Here is a 9,862-nt window from a genome sequence, read left to right as displayed (position 1 = left end):
GCCCAACCCACCAGGGGCAGGGTCGTCTTCTTCCTGTGCGTGCTGGCAGAGGAGAGATCGACCACGGCGGCCCCTCCACCTCTTGCTACGCCGTGGCGACCTTCGTACCCCCCAGGACAGCGCGACAACGGGGATGACTACCCGAGCGCGTCCCTATCCATCCCCGCTCTCCATTCCTCCCCCTCCTCTCAGTTTCTTCCCTCTCCTCCTGCCGCCATTGACACAAGCTTGAGCTCGAGGAGCCCGAGCTCTCTGGCCACAGGAAAGCCTTCCCGAGTGTTCCATCCTCTCCGCAACGTCGAGCTCGACACGCACGTCGACTAAACCGTCCTCCTCGAGCCCTGCAACGCCCCCAGTGCCGTCGGCTTCAACCTTCGGCCGCCGGCAAATCGACGGTGGATCGCTGGCTACAACCCCTTCCCGAGCAGTCTGAGCCCAGCTTCGCCTCCACCGTGAGCTTGCGAGCATTTTCCCTCTGTTTCCCCTCTCTCCCCGGCACTCTAGCCCTGAGACCCATGAACCCGAGCTCCGGCAACCGCCTCGGCTCGTCGCCGGCATGCTCTGGCCACCCTCAGCCCCTCCTGATGCCCGTAGTGGATGAGGCCGAGCCTGGGGATCATCCCAGTGCTCTCGCCACTCGATCCCGAGGACCACAGCGTGATTTGGTGCGTCTCCGGCGAAGATCCACCGCGGATCTGGTCGCTGCCGGTCAGTCTCCGGCGGGGGACGACGTGGTCGGCCTAATCCCGGTTGTTTAACACTAATTAGCCACTGACAGTGGGCCCTAGCAGTGGGTCAAACCCACTTAGGGGCTAGTCAGCGCGGGATTAACTCCTCAGACGCTGACCAGTGGCCCCCACCTGTCAGGTTTGACCTGACCAGGTCAGTTGACCTACTGACGCAATGTTGACGTGGTTATGACGCAATAAAGAGTTTTTCTTATTTAAAAGAATTCCAGAAAATGCCCAAAACTTCTAAAAATCATAGAAAATAATCTGTAACTCCAATGAAAATAATTTATATATGAAAAAGTATCAGAAAAATCCAAGGAATCGGATTTTGATATTTTCAAACACGTTTGGAAATGTTAACATCACCAAACAGATTAAATGATGATTAGGATAACCATATTAAGTAAGATAGATTTGGAATTTGAAATCCACTTGAATTCCACTTCAAATATTATGACCAAACAATGATCAGGAACAATCAGCACCTCAAAATACCATCTTCATGCATCCTAAACTAGATTACCTGAGCATCGGGTCGAATCAATTAAAAGGGTATTTGAAAATACCTTGTTTGAAGTGATATTTGAATCTTGATTCAAATCAACTTCAACTTAAGAAATGGTAGTCACATTAGCCTACCACCTTTCATTTTTATGCCATGCTCATGCATCATCTTGTTGCATATGATTTTTATTGATTGTTATTGTTCTTACCGGTAGGCCCCGCTCCTCCGGATTCCACCGAATATCCGATTGACGGATATTGTCCCTCTGCTGAGCAACAAGGCAAGCAACCATTTTGATCATCCCAATAAATCCCATGTTCTCGCTCCTGCACTTACTTATTGCACTAGGATCAAATGCTTCAAATGCTTTTGCCACGTTAGTTGAACCCACTTCCTTTGCATGACCTCTCTTTGTCACAGTAAAAAGCTGAACCTTGCAACCTAGCATACGTGGTAGATGCTTGAGCCATGATATGCCATATCATGCTATGCATGCTATGCTTAGAGTTGTGTATGGTCTGTCATCTGGGTGATGAATAGAATTGTGAGAATGTGTTTAGTATGTAAAGGTTGTGTGTTGAACCTGATTTGGTAAAGGTACCCGTGACAGGCTATGTAGGAGTACATGGCGAGTTGTTTCATTGGAACCGTCCTTAGGAACTGAGTTCCGTGTATGTAATCCAAGACGAGATACTACCACATGCAGGGCCCTGAAATATGACCCCGCTCGACTTATTAACCGCCTAGTACTTGGTCCAGGAGTTGCAAGTAGTTTCTAGTGTTTATAGTCATGCTGGAGGCCGTGCGTAGCACTGACCTGAGAGGTGGGCTATGATGTGGTAGGCAGTGGCACGGAGTACCAAGTGGCACCCGGATGGTGGGCTTGGGAACCCCGCGCACATTGTTTGGGGCCATGCGGAAACATTGGTCGGACTTCCGTGCGGGTTACCCTCAGATAGGCGATAGGCCTGGACTAAGTATTAGAGTGGTTAACGGTCGTGGCCGACTCCCTCGCTGGGCTTCCGCTTGAAGGTTGCCGAGGTGCATGACGTGCACATGGCGATAAGTGGCGAGAGCGTGTGTGAAGAAGTACACCCCTGCAGGGTTATGATCTATTCAAATAGCCGCGTCTGCGGATATGGACTACTTGGAGACATATGTTGTTCATAGATAACTATAATGGCTACTCATAAAATTGTCAAGATAAGCGTGAGTGTCGTGGACGGCATTTCCGTATGGAGACGGATTGATTCCACGATGGAGTATTGTTGTGGTGTTAGTGGACTCGTGTGTGAGAAATCAAAGTTGTCAAAACTATTTAAAAATGCAAGTTGTCTAGCCATGAGTCAAATGCTGGCTTTCCGCATGAAACCCCACAATTCCTTATTGATACATTGCATGAGTAGATAGTTTATCCTAAAGTCTTGCTGAGTACTTTTGTACTCACGTTTACTTAATAAATTTTTGCAGAGCTTGTTAATGACCCTAATGGTGGGTTCTACCTAGACATCGACGATGACGAGTAGCTGGTATCCCAGCAACGATCTGGCCCTAGGATGGGTCTGTAGATAGTTAGGCCATGTGCCTTTGTCTTTCCTTCTGTCTGTACTCAGACAGCTTTACTCTTCCGTTGGTTTGTAAGAATTGTGTGTATGACTTGTGATGATGGGTCATGAGACCCCTACCTTGTAATATTATGTGTGTGGCTCTTCCGAGCCTTTTAAATAAAGTTTGTATGTTTATGGTTATGTTGTGATGCGATCGATGTATCTATACATATCGGTATGACATGCGTACGTGTGTTGTACTTGATATGTGTGGGGTTCGATTACCTAGCCGTAGGCTTTAGTAGCATTCCTTACAGGGAAATGCCCCTTTGTGATCCAACGAGCCATGGTTGTTCGCTACTGCTCCGGACACATTGGTTGACTAGCATGTGTCGTTCTTAGCTGATGTGTCTGTCCCCGTTGGGGAAATGTCACGCGATGTAATGGTGTCCTTGTAGCTTGCTTCGACTCGTCTACATTCGTTGTTGACCGACACCTGCTTTGCTGGGTCATATATGCATGTCCCTGTGCGGAACTTCCACTTTGGTTTATGACTAGACATGTCGATCCGGGTTCTTTGTCATTGGATTGCTAGCGACACAATTGCATACGTGAGTCAAAAGGCGCAAACAGTCCCGGCTAAGGTAAGACTGCAGCCGTGGGGATAACCGTGCGTGAGACCGCAAAGAGATGCGATCTGTTACAGGCTGGATTCCTATGGCCTAGGATCGGGGTCCCGACAGCGTTGGTATCAGAGCCTGACTGACTATGGGATTACTAAGCCAAACTGGTCGAAGTTGAGTCTAGAATTGATTTAGTTATATATAAGGGAATTGTTTGTGGAAGGGAACGTAAGACTCTTGTTCTCTTCTCAAGTTATTCTATTCTGGTCATCCTCGTCTTTTCTGCGGGGATTAAGGACTAGGTTACTTACCTTCTCTTAGGCTCGTGTTCCTGATCGGTAGACTATAGGACAACGGGTCGAGAGTTATTTTTGGTTTCTTTTATCCCTAGGGAAAGGAAGTAAGTTTTGATGATCACAGAATTGAACTTGATAGTTGAGTGGTTACGCTATCCTATTTTTTTGGGTTGTCTCAAAATTGTTTTTGAGCATTTACAGCCGTTATGCTGCCCAATTTTGTCTTCAGAGCTCTAATGCTTTGCATTACTCTCTATTTTCATATGCCTGGCCGTCCTTCTCGTCATATGGTTCGTCTGACTAGGTGCATTGATGTGTCGGGTCATACGACCATGCTAGTCAGGATGATGTCAGTGTCCGGTTACCGCTGGTGCCAGAGTACACAATGGAGGAGCAGTACCGGGATTTTAATCAGAGCCAGTACCTCTGCACTGTTAGGGTATTCCCATATTACCCTGGAGCTGAGGAGCCAATCCATTGGTCTTATGGATTGGGAGTCACTATTGACATGGCAGTACAAGATGCTGCCTATTCAATGCCGACCATCATGAGGGCTAGACATGCACTGCTGCAGAATTCAGAGTTCTGCTATGTTCCTGCCTCTCAGCCAGGTGAAGAAGGATACCTCAGTGGGGTCTACTTTGATTCCTCTATGGAGGATCCGCTGCTGCAGTCCACTGCTGAGATGCTAGAGAATAGAGACATGGATGCTCGTGCCCTTCGTATGGAGCTGTATGCTACACGTGCCCGTCTGTGGACGGCTTTGACGCAGATGCCACCTGTAGTTCAGACAGGGTATGGAGATATGGAGATGATGGACCCTGTTAGGAACCATCTTCCAGCTCATGTTGACTGGCCTGCTATAGGAGGAGTCACCCCTCTTCGGGGACCTCTACTACCACCAGTCAGGGGTCCAAGGCCACATCCGTGTCCTTACGGATCCCAGGGATCTCAGGTTGGAATATTTCGTGATCCGCAGGTTGAGCTTCCAGGCCATGGAGGCAATCTTTATGAGATGTTCTATGCGGATGCCTGAACCGTGAGTGGAAGGATAGTATGGTAGTAGCTGTACTTTCACAGTCCTGTGTGACTTGTGAAGTATGGTTGTGTCGTGAAATGAATTCCAGAGGCATAGATAAATAATGTATATGAAGCTTGGAAGCCTCTGATTAGTAGTTTCATATTTTCAGTAGTTTTTTCTTCGGTTAAGGTTGTACTGAACTGTGTAATGGTGTGTATGAACCATGGTGTATATATAGCAGTTGCTTGTTACCATGCTGTTCGGATATTCATTTCCGCATTCCATGTGTTCAGTGCATTCTTAATCGATAGCTAGTATTGCTGATGATATTGGTCTAAGCTATGCGTTTGTTTGTCAGGATGGTGTTCACGAGGTTGAACCGTGCCCCTGCTCATGAGCAAGGCGAGGGTAGTCAAGCGTCGCAGGAAGAACTGCCTCACCCGCCCTCTCTGGCGGAAGTTATGCTTGAGGCAGAGAGAAACAAAAGGGAGACCAACCGACTGTTAGAGCATATTGAGCAAAATACGACTCGTCGGCCTAGGAATGATGCCGTGTCCCTCAATGACTTTGTGAACGTAAATCCTCCAAAGTTCCATCACTCCATCGATCCCCTCGACTCTGATGATTGGCTGTGCAGTATCTCACGTAAGATTCGCTCTGCGAATGTTTCTGAGGCCGGCAAGGTGACCTTTGTGGCGTACTTTCTGGAAGGACCCGCCAATCTATGGTAGGAGAACTTTGAAGCTATGCGTCCTGCTGAACCAGCAGCTACATGGGCAGACTTTAGTGCAGCCTTCTGTCTGCACCATATTCCAGAGGGCCTGATGGACAGAAAGAGAGAGGAGTTATGTGCATTCACCCAGAGAAAGTTGACCGTGGATGCCTATAGCCGCGAGTTCAGTAACCTCGCCCGCTATGCAACAGAGGAGGTGTCTACTGATGCCAAGAAACAAGCAAGATTCCGTAAGGGTCTGAGCCCTGAGTTTCGTCGTGATTTGCGCCTCCATGAATGTACAAGCTTCCAAGCCCTGGTCAACAAGGCGATCAGTGCCGAGACTGGTCATACCGACTATGAAGCCACAAAGAAGCACCCCCGTGACTTTGGCTCGTCATCTGGTTCCGCGTTTCCAAAACGCAGGCTGTGGGTTCCAAATAGTTCTCTGCCGCCAAGATACACTCCGAGGCCATCCTATGTGGCGCCTCAGACGAATCAGACCAACCCTCCAGCAAAAACCTATTGTGGTCCAGCTAGCAATGCTGCACCACGTGCCAATCAGCTTATCTGTTACAAGTGTGGAGAACCAGGGCACTATTCCCATGAGTGTACTCAGAATGTGGGTGCCAAGCAACCCGGAAAGTCCGTTGGGCAAGGCAAGTCGGGCAAAGCTTACTATGTGAAGCCAACTCCTGCACGTGGTCGTGTGAACTATGTTTCAGTAGAAGAAGCTGCACAGGATCCCGACGTCATACTGGGTAAGCTCCTTGTTAATCATCACCCAGCGTCTGTTCTTTTTGACACTGGGTCTTCTCATTCTTTCATTTCAGAAAGTTATGCACAGTTGCATAACATGTCCTTCTGTGATATGCCAATTCCATTGGTTGTCCAAACTCCTGGTAGTAAGTGGCAAACCTCCAGGATAACCTATGACAATGAGATTCTAGTAGACAGGTTAGTTTTTATAGCATCATTGATAGCCTTGAAATCTTCAGATATCAATATCATCTTGGGTATGGACTGGATGTCACCTCACTATGCCAAGATTGATACTCATTCCAGGAATGTTCATCTTACCCATCCCTCGGGTGAGATAGTCAATGTCTCTACTCGAGTTGCCAAATGCCAACTCTCTTCCCTCAATGCCAACCCTCTTCCGGAACTTGAAGACATTCCGGTAGTCCGTGACTTCCTGGATGTTTTTCCAGAGGAACTGCCAGGAATTCCACCTAACAGAGATGTAGAGTTTGTGATAGATCTTGTTCTGGGAACTGTTCCAATAGCAAGAAGACCATATAAGATGGCACCCTTGGAGCTAGCCGAACTTAAGAAGCAACTAGATGAGGCCTTGAATAAAGGTTTCATTCATCCTAGCTCTTCTCCTTGGGCTTGTCCCGTCCTCTTTGTCAAGAAAAAAGACGGAACGGATCGGATGGTTGTAGATTACCGACCAGTTAATCTGGTCACCATAAAGAACAAGTATCCGCTCCCCAGGATCAATGACGTGTATGATCAGCTTGCTGGATCCTCAGTCTTCCCAAAAATGGATTTGAGGTTAGGATACCATCAAATCAAGATCTAGAACGCGGACATTCCAAAAACGGCTTTTGTCACTCGTTATGGCCAATACGAGTACACCGTCATGTCCTTCAGTTTAACCAATGCACCAGCCACTTTCTCTCGCTTGATGAATTCAATCTTCATGGAGTATTTGGATAAATTCGTCGTAGTATACCTCGACGATGTTCTCATCTACTCGAAGAACGAACAAGAACATGTCGAGCATCTAAGGCTTGTATTGATCAAACTTCGAGAGCATCGCCTTTATGCCAAGTTTTCAAAATGTGAATTTTGGTTACCATAACTGACCTATCTAGGTCATGTAATCTCTGGTAAGGGTATTGCTGTCAATCCCGAGAGAGTTCAAGCTGTCCTTGATTGGACTCAACCTGAATCGGTTAAGCAAGTTAGGAGTTTTCTTGGTCTAGCGATCTATTGTCGCCGCTTTGTCAAGAATTTCTCCAAGGTTAGGAAGCCTCTAACTAAACTCCTCAAGAAAGATAAAAAGTTCGAGTGGACACCACAGTGTGAGCATAGTTTTCAGGAACTGAAAAGACGCGTGACTTTCGCACCTGTGTTGCTATTGCTACGCCTCGCGACAAGGATTAGGTGGCATTCTCATGCAAGATCGTCATGTGATTGCATTCGCATCTCGACAGTTGCGTCCACATCAGGATAATTATCCCACACATGATCTTGAGCTTGCAGCTGTAGTCCATGGACTTAAAACCTGGCGACATTACCTGCATGGTCATCGTTGCGAAATTTTCACCGATCACCAAAGTCTGAAATATATCTTCACCCAGCCGGATTTGAATCTCAGGCAAAGACGGTGGGTTGAGTTGATCAGGGATTATGACTTAGGGATAACTTACACCCCGGGGAAGGCCAATGTTATGGCTGATGCACTAAGTCGTAAGTCTTATTGTAACAATTGGATGCTACAACGAGGTCAACCACATCTCTTTGAGGAATTTCGGAAGTTAAATCTCCATTTTGTTCCTCAAGGATTCCTTTCTACCCTGGTGGCGAATCCTACTCTTAAGGATCAAATTATAGATGGCAGAAGCGTGATAAGGGTATATCACGGATCAAGGAGAATATTATTAGCGAAAACGCTAATGAATTCTCCATGAATGATCAAGGTGTTGTGTTCTTCCAGAATCGTCTAGTGGTTCCTAAGAATCCACATCTAAGGCAATTAATCCTTAAGGGGGCTCATGATTCTCCTCTCACCATTCATCCTGGTAGTACTAAGATGTACCATGACCTACGCCAGAGGTTTTGGTGGACTAGGATGAAGAGAGAAATTGTTGAGTTCGTTGCTAAACTGCAACGTTTGTCGTCGAGTTAAGGCAGAACATCAAATGCCTGCTAGCACCCTTCAACCTTTAGCTATTCCTGAATGGAAATGGGATAAAGTCAGTATGGATTTCATCACCGGATTTCCCAAGACCAAGAAAGGAAATAATGCTATCTTTGTGGTCATTGACCGTCTTTCCAAAGTAGCTCATTTTCTTCCAGTTCATGAGAGTATAACAGCTAGCTAGCTAGCAGAGTTATATATCTCTCGAATAGTGTCTCTTCATGGTGTTCCCCTGGAGATTAACTCAGACCATGGAAGTATCTTTACTTCTCGCTTCTGGGAAAGTTTTCAGAATGCTATGGGGACTCACTTATCTTTTAGCACTGCTTTCCATCCTCAATCAAGTGGTCAAGTAGAAAGAGTGAATCAAGTCCTAGAAGATATGCTCCGAGCTTGTGTTATATCATTCGGTATGAATTGGGAGAAGTGCCTTCCATTCGCTGAATTTGCTTATAACAATAGTTATCAATCAAGCTTGGACAAAGCTCCTTTTGAAGTTCTCTATGGACGAAGATGTCGAACAGCTCTTAAGTGGTCAGAAACCAGAGAGAGGCAACTCTTTGGCCCGGATATGATCCAGGATGCAGAAGAGCACGTTCGCATTATTCATGAAAAGTTGAAAACAGCTCACTCTCGTCAAAAGAGCCAATATGATCGTCATCATAAGGCTGTGACCTTTGAAATTGAAGAGACGGCTTACCTCCGGGTTACACCTTTCTAGGGTACCCATCGATTCGGTATCCAGGGCAAGTTGGCTCCTTGTTACATTGGTCCTTTTTGCATTCTTTCCAAACAAGGAGAAGTTGCCTACCAGTTGGAACTTCCTCCGCATCTTTCCAAGGTTCATGATGTCTTCCACGTCTCGCAACTCAAGCGTTGCTTTTCGGATCCTATCCGTGAAGTGGACCACGAAACGCTTGATCTCCAAGATAACCTTTCATACCGAGAATACCCTGTGCATATTCTTGATCAAGCTGAGCGTACAACTCGACATCAAAATCTCAAGTTTCTTAAAGTTCAATTGTCAAATCATTCTGAAAAGGAGGCAACATGGTAAAGAGAGGATCGTCTCCGACTTGAGTATCTCGCGCTATTCCCGACGACTTCTAAATCTCGGGACGAGATTCTTTTGAGTGGGGGTGAGTTGTCACATCCCTGGATCCCTAACTAGGGTTTAGTATTTGTGCTCATGTTTTCTTCCATTGCATTCAAGAAATTGAAACAAACTCAAAGAAGTGGTGAAACTCAAAGCCAAAAACCCTAGCCACTTCTAATTCAAGGAAAATTCAAATCTTGTCAAAATCAAGGAACCCAAAATGGCCTTCTTAAAAGTTCAATATTTCTGATAAATATTGAAAACAAATTATCAGGGGAGAAAACTATTTTCAAAAACACCTTGGCGTTTATTTTTAATTCAGAAAGCTCCTGAATTCAAACTTAAATTTGAATTCAAATATTTTCAAGTTTCAAAAATGTTGCAAACCTGAGGAGTAGTTGG

The sequence above is a fragment of the Hordeum vulgare genome, chromosome 1H, assembly GCF_904849725.1.
Source record: "Hordeum vulgare subsp. vulgare chromosome 1H, MorexV3_pseudomolecules_assembly, whole genome shotgun sequence".
Classification (NCBI taxonomy): Eukaryota; Viridiplantae; Streptophyta; class Magnoliopsida; order Poales; family Poaceae; genus Hordeum; species Hordeum vulgare.
The sequence above is the reverse complement of the archived record's forward strand: the minus strand, read 5'-3'. Positions refer to the sequence as shown.